Here is a 15,113-nt window from a genome sequence, read left to right on the forward strand (position 1 = left end):
TCCTGTGGATACTTTCTTTTTTTTTATTTTTAAATCATAAAATTATTTGATTATTTTCCAGTTACATGTAAAGATAGTTTTCAACATTTGTTTTTGTTTTTCCCCATTTTTCTGTGTTAGCATCTATGTCTTTGAAATCAGCAAATATTACAAAGCAGGGCTTGATTTACATTACTGTTGACTTTTAGATAAAAAAGTGATGAAGAAAATTTATTATTAATGCAAATTAAACTTAAAAGTGTTTCCTGCATCCTTTCCTTTTTCCAGGAAGCTTTTTTCTTTCTTTCTTCCTTCCTTCCTTCCTTTCTTTCTTTTAGCCAGTTGCTAAACATTTACCAGCCCACCCTTGATATCAGGGCAGAACAACAAAGCAGACTCTCTGATAAGACCTTTGAGAAAGGACCCTTTCATTCCCCTGTTTCCTGGAATGAGATTCCTCATTCCTGTATCTCATTCCCAGAACCAGAAGGATCCAGTGCTCACCAGAGCCCTGGACTTGCTTTCTGAATGTAGTCCAAGGGAAATCCAGGAACTTGGTCATCCCAGGTCCTGAAGGAGGACTCCCTTCTTTGCCAAGAAACCTTCCCAGAAGCCATCAGCCAGAGTGACTTGTGGATAGAGAGAGGATGCCTCACACTGAAAGTTCTGTGAGCAGGCTGGAGCATGACATCATTCTCAGGCCAAGGGACTAAACCTAGAGAATAACCTTGCCTTACCCCAACTGCCAGTGCCCTCTCCCTCTGTCTTTGAGGTATTTTTTTAATAAGGAGAACGACTTCTTTTCCTTTAATGATTAATGTATTCATTCTTATAGAGGGAAACAGAACTGTGAGGTGTGGCAGTGTGACAATTTGTGGGAGAATTCCAAATTTTTCTCCCTCCTTCCCTTTGGAATTGTCTTAAATCATTGTATTGCTGAGAAGAGCTAAGTCTATCACAGCTGACCATCACATCTGCTCACTTCACTCTGTATCAGTCCACTTAAGTATTTCCAGGTTTTTCTGAAATCTGCCTGCTCATCATTTCTTTTTTTTCTTTTCTTTTCTTTTTCTTTTTTTTGCGGGGCAATGGGGGTTATGTGACTTGCCCAGGGTCACACAGCTAGTATGTGTCAAGTATGAGGCCGGATTTGAACTCAGGTACTCCTGAATCCAGGGCCCGTGCTTTATCCACTGTGCCACCTAGCTGCCTCCATCATTTCTTACAGTACAATAGTATTCCATTACGTTTATATACCACAACTTGTCCAGCCATTCCCCAACTGATGGGCATTCCAATTCTTTGCTATCAAAATGAGAGCTGCTATAAATATTTTTGTACGTATGGGTCCTTTTCCCTTTTTTGTGATCTCTTTGGGATATAGACCTAGTAGTGGTATTACTGGGTCAAAGGGTATATATACACAGCCCCAAATTGCTCTCCAGAATGGCTGGATCAGTTCAAAGTTCCACCAATAATGCATTAGTGTTCCAATTTTTCCAGTTTCTCTAAAATTTATTATTTTACTTTTTTTGTCATGTTAGCCAATCTGATAGGTGTGAGTGAGGTGGTACCTCAGAGTTGTTTTAACTTGCACTTCTTTAATCAGTAGTGATTTAGAGCATTTTTTCACATGGCAATAGATAGGTTTGATTTCTTTATCAGAAAACTGCCTGTTCATACCCTTTGACCATTTCTCAATTGGGGAATGACTTGCATTCTTATAAATTTGACTTAGTTCCTTATATATTTTAGAGATGAGGCCTTTATCAGCAACGCTAGATGTAAAAATTGTTTCCCAGCTTTCTGCTTCCCTTTTGTGTGTATGTGTGTGTGAGAGAGGCAATTGGGGTTAAGTGACTTGCCCAGGGTCACACAGCTAGTAAGTGTTAAGTCTCTGAGGCTGGATTTGAGCTCAGGTCCTCTTGAATCCAGGGCCAGTGCTCTATCCACTGCGCCACCTAGCTGCCCCAAATAAGTTTTTTGTTTTTTGTTTTTGTTTGTTTGGGGTTTTTTGCAGGGCAATGACGGTTAAGTGACTTGCCCAGGGTCACACAAGTAGTATGTGTCAAGTTTCTGAGACTAGATTTGAACTCAGGTCCTCCTGAATCCAGGGCCAGTGCTTTATCCACTGTGCAACCTAGCTGCCCCTCTGCTTCCCTTCTAATTTTGGCTACATTGCTTCTGTTTGTACAAACCCTTTTTAATTTAATGTAATAAAAATCATCCATTTTGCATTTCACAATATTCTCTATCTCTTGTTTGGTCATAAATTCTTCTCCTCTTCATAGATCTGAGAGGTAGACTATTCCTTCCTTTCCTAATTTACCTATGGTATCACCCTTTATGCCTAAATCATGAATCCATTTTGACCTTATTTTGGTATAGGGTATAAGATGTTGGTCTATGCCTAGTTTCTGCCATACTCTCTTCCAGTTTTCCCAGCAACTTTTGTCATATACTAAGTTCTTATCCTAGAAGCTGGAATCTTTAGGTTTATCAAACAGTAAATTGCTATAGTAATTTGCTACTATGTCTTCTGTGCCTAACCTATTCCATTGATCCACCACTCTATTTCTTAGCCATTACCAAATAGTTTTGATGACTGACATTTTATAGTACAGCATCAGATTTGGTACAGCTAGCCAACCTTCGTGTGCATTTTTTTCATTAGTTCCCTTGATATTCTTGACTTTTTGTTCTTTCAGATGAATGTTGTTATTATTTTTTCTAGCTCTATAAAATAATTTTTAGGTAGTCTGAATAAGTAAATTAATTTAGGTAGAATTGTCATTTTTATTAATTTGACCTATCCATGAGAAATTGATATTTTTCCAATTGTTTAGATCTGATTTTGTATGGAAAATGTTTTGTAATTGTGTTCATAAAGTTCCTGGATTTGTCTTGGCAGGTAGACTCCCAAATATTTTATATTATCTACAGTTATTTTAAATGGAATTTCTCTATCTCTTGCTGCTGAGCTTTGTTGGTCATGTATAGAAATGCTGGTTATTTATGTGGATTTATTTTATAACCTGCAATTTTGTTAATTATTTCAAATAGTTTTTTGGTTGATTCTCTAAGTATACCATCATATCATCTGCAAAGAGTGAGTTTTGTTTCCTCCTTGCGTATTCTAATTCCTTTAATCCCTTTTTCTTCTCTTATTGCTAAAACTAACATTTCTAGTACAATATAAGTAATAGAGGTGATAATGGACATCCCTGTTTCACCCCTGATTGTACTTAATGTTTGTGGATGAATTTAGGTAGATCCTGCTTATCATTTTAAGGAAAGCTCCATTTATTCCTATGCTCTCTGATGTTTTTAATAGGAATGAGTGCTGTATTTTGTCAAGAGCCTTTTCTGCATCTATTGAGGTAATCATATAATTTTGGTTAGTTTTGTTACTGATGTGGTTGATTATGTCGATAGTTTTCATAATCTTGAACCTGCCTTGCATTCCTGGTTTAAATCCCACCTGGTCATAGTGTATTATCCTGGTGATAAACTGCTGTAATCTCCTTGATAATATTTATTTAAGATTTTTACATTGATATTCATTAGGGAAATTGGTCTATAATTTTCTTTCTCTGTTTTGGCTCTGCCTGGTTTAGTTATCAACACCATATTTGTGTCATAAAAGGGATTTGGTAGAAGTCCTTCTTCACCCATTTTTCCAAATAATTTATATAGTATTGTAATTAATTGTTCTTTAAATGTTTGGTAGAATTCACTTGTAAACCTTTCTGGCCCTGGAGATTTTTTCCTAGGGAGTTTATTGATGGCTTGTTCAATTTCTTTTTCTAAAATGGCACTATTCAGGCCTTTTATTTCTTCTTCTGTTAATCTCAGCAGTTTATATTTTTGTAGATGTTCATCCATTTTGTTTAGATTGTCAAATTTATTGGCATACAGTTGGGCAAAATAGCTGCCAATTATTACTTTAATTTCCACTGCATTGGGATGAATTCACCCCTTTCATTTTTGATACTGGTAATTTAGTTTTCTTATTTTTTTTAAATTAAATTAACCAAAGGTTTATCTATTTTATTGAATCTTCATAAAACCAGCTCTTAGTTTTATTTGTTAATTCTATAGTTTTCTTACTTTCAATTTTATTAATCTCTCCTTTGATTTTCAGAATTTCTAATTTAGTATTTAATTGGTAATTTTAAATTTGTTCTTTTTCTAGCCTTTTTTAGTTGCATGCCTAATACATTGATCTCTCTTTCTCTATTTTGTTCATGTAAGCATTTAGAGATAAAATTTCCCCTAAGAACTGCTTTGGATGCATCCCTTAAGTTTTGGTATGTTGACTCATTGTTGTCATTCTCTTAGATGAAGTTATCAATTGTTTCTATGATTTGTTGTTTGACCCACTCATTCTTTAGGATGAGAATATTTAGTTTCCAATTAATTTTCAGTCTGTCTTTCCATGGCTCTTTATTACATGTAATTTTTATTGCATCGTGATCTGAAAAGGATGCATTTACTATTTGTGCCTTTCTACATTTGAATGTAAGGTTTTTGTGTCCTAATACATGGTCATTTTTGTGCATATGCTATGTACCACTGAGAAAAATGTATATTCCTTTCTATCCCCATTCAATTTTCTCCAGAGATCTATCATATCTAACTTTTATAAAATTCTATTCACTTCTTTATCTTCTTTCTTATTTATTTTGTGATTAGATTTATCTAGTTCTGAGAGGGGAAGATTAAGATCCCCAACTAGTTTAGTTTTGCTATGCTATGCCACTTGGTGCATATATGTTTAGTATTGATATTCATTGTCTATGGTACCTTTTAGAAAGATGTAGATTCCTTGCTTACCTCTTTTCATTAGATCTAATTTTGCTTTTGCTTTGTCTGAGATGAGGATTGCTACCCCTGATTTTTTTTTTACTTCAGCTGAAGCATAATTTATTCTTCTCCAACCTTTTAGAATGGAAGCAGATGGCAGAATGGATTAAAATCTAGTATTCTACAATATATTGTTTACAAGAAACACATTTGAAGCACAGATATGCCCATAGAATAAAGGAGCTAGAATGGAACCCATTATGGTTCAGCTTAAGTTAAAAAAAAAAAAAGGTAGGGATATTAATCATGATCTCAGACAAAGCAAAAACAAAAAATAGATCAAATTAAAAGAAGTAAAGAAGGAAACTATATCTTGCTAAAAGATACCATGGATAATGAATTAATTTCAATACTAAAAATATAATGCACCAAATGGTATAGCATCCAAAATGTTAAAGAAGTTAAATGAGTTATAGGAGGAAATAGTAAAATTATACTGGTGGGAGATCTCAATTTTCCCCATCCAGAACTAGATAAATCTAATAAAATAAAAAAACAAAACAAGAAAAAAGTTAAGGAGGTGAATAGAATTTAGAAAAGTTAGATATGATACCTCTGTAAAAAACTGAATGAGTATAAAAAGAAACATATATTTTTCTCAGCAGTATGTGCACAAAAACTGACCATGTATTAAGGCATAAAAACTCACAACCAAAAGCAGAAAGGCAGAAATGTTAATGTGTCATTTTTAGATCATAATGCAATAAATTACATTCAATAAAGGATGGTAGAAAATCGATTAAAAATTCATTGGGTGGGGGCAGCTAGCTGGTGCAGTGGATGGAGCACTGGCCCTGGAGTCAGGAGGATCTGAGTTCAAATCTGGTCTCAGACACTTGACACTTACTAGCTGTGTGACCCTGGGCAAGTCACTTAACCCCAATTGCCTCTAAAAACCAAAACAAAAGTCATTGGAAACAATCTAATCTAAAGAAGAAGTGGATCAGAGAATCAGAGAATCATAGAAATAATCAATAATTTCATTAAAGATAATGACAACAATGAGACAACATACCAAAATTAATGGGATGAAGCCAAAGCAGTACTTAGAGGAAAATTTATATCTCTAAATGCTTACATCAATAAAACAGAAAGAGTGGATCAATTAATTGGGCACAAAACTAAAAAAAATACTAGAAAAAGAATAAATTAAAACCCCCTATGAAACACCAAATTGAAAATCTTGAAAATCAAAAGAAAGATTAAGAAAACCATTGAACTAGTAAATAAAACTAGGAACTGATTTTATGGAAAAAAACAATAAAATAGATAAATCCAGTGGTTAATTTGATTTTAAAAACTAAAGAAGAAAATGAAATTATCAGTATCAAAAATGAAAGGAGTGAATTCACCACCAATGAAAAGGAAATTAAAACAATTATTAGGAGCTATTTTGCCCAATTATATGCCAATAAATCTGATGATCTAAATGAAATGGATTAATATTTACAAATATATATATTGCTTAGATTAACAGAAGAGGAAATAGAATACTTAATCCCCAGGGCTAGATGGATTCACAAGTGAATTCTACCAAACATTTAAAGAACAGTTAATCCCAATACTATATAATCTATTTGGAAAAATAGGCAAAGAAGGAGTCTTAACAAAATCCTTTTACAACATAAATATGGGCCTGATTCCTAAACCAGGAAAAGCAAAAACAGAGAAAGAAAACTATAGACCAATTCCTTAATGAATATTGATGCACAAATTTTAAATAAAACACTAACAAGGAGATTACAGCAATATATCACAAGGATTATACACTATGGCCAAGTGTTATTTATTTTTTTTTAACTTTTTTTTTTTTTGGTGGGTAAGGCAATTGGGTTTAAGTGACTTCCCCAGGGTCACACAGCTAGTAAGTGTCAAGTGTCGGAGGTCGTATTTGAACTCAGGTCCTTCTGAGCACCAGGGCTGGTGCTCTATCCACTGTGCCACCTAGCTGCCCCTCCCAAGTGTGATTTATACAAGAAATATATAGCTGGTTCAATATTAGAAAACTATCAGCATAATTGACCATATCAGTAATAAAACCAACACAAATTAGATGATTATCTCAATAGATGTAAAAAAAAGCCTTTGACAAAATATAATACTCATTCCTATTGAAAATACTAGAGAATATAAGTATAAATGGAGCTGTCCTTAAAATAAGTAATATGCATCTAAAACCATCAGCATTATCTGTAATAGGGATAAGCTAGGAGCTCTCCCAATAAGATCAAGGGTGAAGCAAAGATGCCCATTGTCACCACTACTATTCAAAGTTGCACTAGAAATGTTAACTATAGCATTAAGAGAAGAAAAAGAAATTGGAGAAATTAGATTACACAGTGAGGAAACAAAATAATCACTCTTCATAGATTATGTGGTGGTATATTCAAGAGAATCCTAGAAAATCAATTTTAAAACTAGTTGAAATAATTCACAACTTTAGCAAAGTTGCAGGCTATAAAATAAACCCACATAAAACATCAGTATTTCTGTATAATAACCAACAAAGTCCAATAGCAAGTGACAGAGAAATTTCTCTTAAAATACCTGTAAATAAGACAAGGGAGTTTACCTGACAGAAATTATATGAACACAATAACAAAATGCTTCTCACACAAATGTAGTTAAATCTAAACAACTGGAAGAATATTATTTGCTCATGGGTAGGCTGAGTCAATATAACAAAAATGAGAATTCTATCTAAATTAATTTACTTATTCAATACCCTACCAACCAAACTACCAGAAAAGTTATTTTATATGGCTAGAAGAAGTAATAACAAAATTCATCTGGAAGAAGAAAAGATTATGAATATCAAGGGAATCAATGAAAATAAAAGCTGAAGGAAGGTGGCCTAGATGTACCAGATCTCAAACTAAATTATAAAGTGGTAATCATCAAAACAATCTGGTATTGGCTAAGATATATAGTGGTGGATAAGTGGAATGGATCAGGTACACAAGACACAGTAGTAATTTACCATAGTAGTACTTGATAAACTCAAAGATCCAAGCTTTGGGGACAAAAACTCATTATTTGACAAAAACTTCTGGGAAAACTGGAAAACCATATGGCGAAACCGAGCATCTCATGCTGCATACCAAAATAAGGCCAAAATGATACATTATTTAAACATGAAAGATGAAACTATAAGCAAATTAGAAGAGCATGGAATAGTTTAGCTGTCAGATCTATGAAGAAGGGAAGAATTTAAGACCAAACAAGATATAGAGAGCATTATGAAATACAAAATGAATAATTTTGATTATAGAAAATTTAAAAGTTTTTGCACAACCAGAACCAATGCAACCAAAATTAGAAAGAAAGCAGAAAACTTGGAAAATTTGTTTTTATAGCAAGTATCTCTTAAAGTCCTCATTTCTCAAATATAGAGAACTGAGTCAAATTTATAAGAATACAAGTCATTCCCCAATTGAGAAATGACCAAAGGAAGTTTTCAGATGAAGAAATTAAAGCTATGTATAAACATATGAAAAATGCTCTAAATCACTATTGACTAGAGAAATGCAAATGAAAACAATTCTGAGGCACCACCTCATACCTATCAGATTCAAAAATATGACAGAAAAGGAAAATGATAAATGTTGGAGGGTATGTAGGAAAACTGGGATGCTAATGCACTATTGGTGGAGTTGTGAACTAATCCAACCATTCTGGAACTATGCTCAAAGAGCAATCAAACTATACATACCCTTTGATCCAGCTATATCACTACTAGGTTTGTATACCAAAGAATTTTTTAAAAAAAGATAAAGGACTGGGGGCAGCTAGGTGGCACAGTGGATAAAGCACCGGCCCTGGATTCAGGAGGACCTGAGTTCAAATCTGACCTCAGATACTTGACACATACTAGCTGTGTCACCCTAGGAAAGCCACTTAACCCTCACTGCCTGGCCAAAAACAAATAAAAACCAAAAAAAGTAAAGGGACCAACATGGACAAAAATATTTATAGTACCAATTGGGGAATGGCCAAAGTTGCGATATAAGATTCTAATAGAATATTATTGTGCTATAAGAAATGACAAGCAGAATGATTTCAGAAAAACCTGGAAAGATTTATGTGAACTGATACAGAATGAAGTGAGCAGAACCAGGAGGACATTGTACAGGAATAGCAATATTATACAATGATAACTGTGATTGACTTTGCTATTTTTAGCAATACAATCCCAAAGGACTCATGATGAAAAATGCTATCTGTCTGCAGAGAAAGAACTGGTGGCATCTGAATACAGACTGAAGCATACCATTTTTCACTTTTTTTCTTGTTTTCTTCGAGCTTTCTCCCACAAAATGGCTGATATGAAAATGTTTTACATGACTGAACATTTATAACCTATATCAGATTGCTTACCATCTTAGGGAAGAGAAAAGGGAGGGAGAGAGAGATAGATTTTAGAACTCAAAACTTTAAAAACTTCACAAATGTTAAAAATTGTTTTTACAGGTAATTGGGGGAAATATTATTTAAAAAGAACTAGGAAAAAATAAAATAAAATAAAAAGAACTGGGAAAAAATAAATCAGTGCATTAAGGTAGATGTGATCCGTTAGGGAAGTGTTCAATCAGGATGTAGAAAAAAACAAGTTGGTTATAGGATTAAAAAAAAAAGTTTAAAAGGAAGCAGGAGATATTTAAGGGAGTTAGAAGAGGAAATGAGTAGAGGGTTAAGGAAAGTTATGTAGTCTTAGTAAAGGGTTTTTTAGATTTAGAAAGAGAGAAGTGAAATAGGGTTTTGATCTCATTCAGAGAAGGATATGGGAAACTTTATGTGGTTATTCTTTGTGGTATGCAGCTTGGAATTCCCAGGCTCTGAAGCTAGGGGATGAGAATGGGAAGCTGAATGCTTAGGGCAGGTCCTTAGCTGGAAAACCTCAAGGATAGGTTTAAAAAAAAAAGGCTGGGGACTAAGAATTGACCCAGTTCTTTGAGGAAATAGAGGAATAAGTTATAGGGAACTGGGAATTGCCACCACGTCTTTAAAAAATGAATTTATTGGGGGCAGCTAGGTGGTGCAGTGGATAAAGCACCAGCCCTGGATTCAGGAAGACCTGAGTTCAAATTCGGCCTCAGACACTTGACACTTACTAGCTGTATGACCCTGGGCAAGTCACTTAACCCCAATTGCCTCACCAAAAAAAAAAAAAGAGAGAGAGAGAGAGAATTTATTGGGGGCAGCTAGGTGGCACAGTGGATAAGCACCAGCCCTGGATTCAGGAGTACCTGAGTTCAAATCCGACCTCAGACACTTGACACTAGCTGTGTGACCCTGGGCAAGTCACTTAACCCCCATTGCCCCAAAAAACCCCAAAACAACAACAAAAAAGGAATTTATTGATAATAATGGGCTCATTTTTGGAAGTGCTAACAGTAAATAACCCTTGGATAAAGTGAGATTTAAATGTTACTATTAGTCATTATGAATTCAGATTTTATTTTATTTTATTTTATTTAGTCAAAATCTGTCCTGAAGGAAACCAGAATGTGTTCTCCTATCAAGATAATTGTGGTAAACCAGAACCCAATATAAACTACATTTGCTATTTGACATTAAGAAAGTTATTAGCTATGTGACCTTAAGCAAGTTACCTCACAATTTGTTTACTTCAGTTTACTAATCTATAAGGGGATAATAATAGCTCCTACCTCACAGGGTTGTTGTGAGGATCATATGATTGTAAAGTGCTTAAAACAGTTCCTGGAATATGGCAAACACTATAGAAATGTTAACTGTTATTACTATTTCTTTAATTGAATATAATTGCTTCATATTTGATGATTTTATATGGGCTTTTGAATGTGATCGGTATACGAAGCCAATGGTGATAAAATTAATGTTTTCTGTGTAAGGTAATTTGGAAATGCATTCAACTGAATTGAGGTAACCTGATTAGTATGGAATTTTGGTTCATGTTTTAAATTCATGTACCATGTTTCTATATTCATGCATCATGTTTCTAAATGTTCTTGTATTGTAAATTCTGAAAAAAACAACACCCACCCATTATATAAGAAGTGCTGTTAGGAAAGCAACTTCTCTTATAATCTTGACATTGTTAGACTATGAACTAAATTGTTAAAAGGTGGGAAAAACTGCTTGAGAACTGTTACTTTATCAGCCTTGCTGACCATGTTTTGTAATATTTTGAAGTACTGAAATTTAAGAAATGAAATTTTCATTTTTGCTTAAGGAGGAAGTTTCAGCTAAAATTATTTGACGATTACAAAAATTATGAGATTATTAACTATTGGGGGTTATTTCCATGATGTTAAAAATCTATCAAGTTGGGGCAGCTAGATGGCACAGTGGATAGAGCACCAGCCCTGGAGTCAGGAGTACCTGAGTTCAAATCCGGCCTCAGACACTTAACACTTACTAGCTGTGTGACCCTGGGCAAGTCACTTAACCCCAATTGCCTCACTAAAAAAAACAAACAAAAAAAACCCCCCATAAACAAACAAACAAAATCTATCAAGTATTTACATGGGTATATATTTTTTTTCTAGCTTTTTAAGTTGCATGCCCAATTCATTAATCTCCTCTTTCTCTTTCTTATTCATGTAAGCATTTAGAGCTATAAATTTTCCCCTAAGCACTGCTTTGGCTGCATCCCATAGATTTTGGTATGTTGTCTCATTATTGTCATTCTCTTGGATAAAGTTATTGATTGTTTCTATGATTTCTTGTTTGGCCCATTCATTCTTTAGAATGAAATTATTTAGTTTCCAATTGATTTTCATTCTACTTTTCCCTGGCTCTTTCTTACATGTAATTTTTATTGCATCATGATCTGAGAAGGATGCATTTACTATTTCTGCCTTTCTACATTTGACTATGATGTTTTTGTGCCCTAATACATGGTCAATTTTTGAAAATGTGCCATGTACTGCTGAGAAAAAGGTATATTCCTTTCTATCCCCATTCAATTTTCTCCAGACATCTATCATGTCTAACTTTTCTAGTAATCTATTCACCTCTTTCACTTCTTTCTTATTTATTTTTTGGCTAGATTTATCTAATTCTGAGAGGGGAGATTCAGATCCCCCACTAGTATAGTATTACTGTCTAATTCCTCTTGTAACTCATTTAACTTCTCCTCTAAGAACTTGGATGCTATACCACTTGGCGCATACATATTCAATATTGATATTACTTCATTATCTATAGTACCTTTAAGTAAGATGTAATTTCCTTCCTTATCTCTTTTAATGAGATCTATTTTTGCCTGCACTTTGTCTGAGATAAGGATTGCTACCCCTGCCTTTTTTACTTTAGCTGAGGCATAGTATATTCTGCTCCAGCCTTTTACCTTTACTCTGTGTGTATCTCTCTGCTTCAAATGTGTTTCTTGTAAACAGCATATTGTAGGGTTCTGTTTTTTAATCCACTCTGCAATTCGCTTCTGTTTTATAGCAGAGTTCATCCCATTCACATTCACAGTTATTATTACTGACTGTCTATTCCCCTCCATTCTATTTACCCCCTTTGTACTTTCCCCCCCTTCTTTCACCCTATTCCTCCTCACCGACGTTTTACTTCTTACCCCTGCCTCCCCCAATCTGCCCTCCCTTTTTATCACCCCCCTCTCTTTTCTTTACCCTTTTCTCCCTTGCTTTTGTCCTCCCTTCTATCAGTCCCCCCCTTTCCCTTCCCCTTTTGTTTCCCTAAAGAATGAGTTAAGTTTCTTTATCCCAATGAATGTATATGTTATTCCCTCTTTGAGTCAAATCTAATGAGAATAGGGTTGAAACCATGTTCCCCCCTCCTTTCTTTCCCTCTATTATAATAGGTTTTTTTCCACCTCTTCATATGATATAATTCATCCCATTCCACCTCCCCTTTCCTCTCCTCCCCATAGACTCCCTTTTTATCCCCTTAATTCTTTTGTATCATCACATCAAAGACAATTTATATTTATACCCTCTATATAAAGTCCTTCTCTCTGCCCAAATACATTTACAGTTCTTAAGAGTTATGAGTATTATCTTCCTGTGTAGGGATATAAACAGTTTAACCTAATAGGGTAACTTTTTTTTTCCCCTTTGTTTACCTTTTTAAACTTCTCTTGAGTCTTGTATGTTGAGATCAAATTTTCTATTCAGTTCTGGTCTTTTCACCAGGAAAGATTGAAAGTCCCCAATGTCATTAAATGTCCATCTTTTCCCCTGAAAGAAAATGCACATTTTTGCTGGGTAATAGATTCTCGGCTGCAATCCAATCTCCTTTGCCTTCTGGAATATCATATTCCAAGCCTTGCGGTCCTTTAATGTTGAAGCTGCCAGGTCCTGAGCAATCCTGACTGTGGCTCCATGATATTTAAATTGCTTCTTTCTGGCTGCTTGGAGTATTTTCTCCTTCACCTGATAATTCTGGAATTTGGCTACAATATTCCTTAGAGTTTTCCTTTTGGGGTCTCTTTCAGGAGGTGATCGATGGATTCTTTCAATGATGATTTTATCCTCTGATTCTATGATATCAGGGCAGTTCTCCTTAATAATTTCCTGGAATATGGTATCTAGATTCTTTTTCTGGTCATGGCTTTCAGGCAGTCCAATGATTCTCAAATTGTCTCTCCTCGATCTGTTTTCCAGATCAGTTGTCTTTCCAATGAGGTATTTCACATTTTCTTCTATTTTTTCATTTTTTTGATTCTGCTTGACTGATTCTTGGTGTCTCATGGATTCCTTATCTTCCAACTGTCCCACTTTAATTTTTAAGGCATTGTTTTCTTCAGTGAGATTATGCACCTTTTTTTCCATTTGGCTAAGTGAATTTTTTAAGGTACTGTTTTCTTCAGTGAGATTATGCACCTTTTTTTCCATTTGGCTAAGTGAATTTTTTAAGGTATTGTTTTCTTCAGTGAGATTATGCAGCTTTTTTTCCATTTGGCCAAATGAATTTTTTAAGGCTTTGTTTTCTTCAGCTTCCTTTTCCAAGCTGCTGATTCTTTTTTCATAGTTTTTTTGTTTTGCTTTCATTTCTCTCCCCATTTTTTCTTCTACCTCTTGCAATTGATTTTTAAATCCTTTTTGAGCTCTTCCAGGAAGGCTTTTTGTTCTTGCGACCAATTTACCTTCCCTTGTGAGGCTTCAGATGTAGACAATTTGAGGCTATTGTCCTCATCTGAGTTTGTGTTGGCTTCTTCCCTATTGATACAGAAGCTCTCAATGGAGAGGGCTCTTTTTTGCTTCTTACTCATTATTGCAGCTTATTTATTTATTCTTTAAGTTGAGGTCTGCTCTGGGGGCACCAGGGTCCCTGTTTTGGGCTTCTTGTGCAGGTGTATAGGTGCTGTGTGACCGGGCTTTTACTCTGAGGCCTTTATGGTGTGTGGAGATGCCCCGCCCTGCACTTCCTGTATGATTGTGCTCGGCCAGCCAGGCGCCAGACCCCGGCGTCTGATCCCGCCGTTCGTGGCCCTCTCGGCCGGTGCAGGTAAGTTTTTCCACTGTCCTTCTTGGCCACCAGATTTTTGAACCAGGTTCCGGGAGCCTCAGTTGTTCGGCTGTGGCCCGCAGCTCCTGCTGACTTGCCCCGACCCCCTCGGCACTGGGTTGCTGCCCTGCGCTGAGCCTCCCTTTTGCCCGAGTCAGACCGACCTTTTCCTGAAGTCTTCTAAATTATCTCTGGTTGGAGGACTGTGTCTCTCTGTCTCTTTGCAGGTTCTGTAGTTTCAGAATCCGTCCAGAGGCTTGATTTAATGTTTGTTTTGAGGGAACAGAAGGAGAGCTCAGGCAGCTTGCTGCTTCCTCTCCGCCATCTTGGCTCCGCCCCCATGGGTATATTTTTAAAGGGAAAATTAACAATTAATTGCTGTGTTTGAAAAGGAACAAAGACCTTGTAAAATCTCCTTTGCAATTTTGGGATTATCTGGTCATAAACTATTAGCAACCCTGTGCAGGGGCTTACTTAGTGAAGAATAATTTATGAGTTATCTTGTGTTACTTTAATGGGAAATCTGATTTTACTTAGGTTTGTTATTTAATCTGGGATTATAGCCTGTGTGTAGAGTATGTCCTGAAATACATGCAAACTACTCAGAATTACCTTAAATATGTTCCCATTGTTTAAAGGGCTTCTGAGAGCAGTAGCCTATGTTTATGTCCATTTGAATATGGTTAATGACTGAACATGTTTTACTATAGACAACTTGCTCTATATAAACAACGAATGATGAAAAGAAAGAATACAAAGAAACATGATTAGACTTACAAACTAATGTAATTGCGGTTGGCAGACCCAGG

General features: G+C 35.3%; 1 protein-coding gene across 1 annotated transcript in view; it reads right to left on the bottom strand.

The window, feature by feature from the left end:
* Positions 1-15,113, bottom strand: part of SLC26A8 (solute carrier family 26 member 8) — a 166,274-nt gene that overhangs the window by 31,528 nt on the left and 119,633 nt on the right. The gene's annotated exons all lie outside the window — the stretch shown is intronic.

The sequence above is a fragment of the Dromiciops gliroides genome, chromosome 4 (genome assembly GCF_019393635.1).
Source record: "Dromiciops gliroides isolate mDroGli1 chromosome 4, mDroGli1.pri, whole genome shotgun sequence".
Classification (NCBI taxonomy): Eukaryota; Metazoa; Chordata; class Mammalia; order Microbiotheria; family Microbiotheriidae; genus Dromiciops; species Dromiciops gliroides.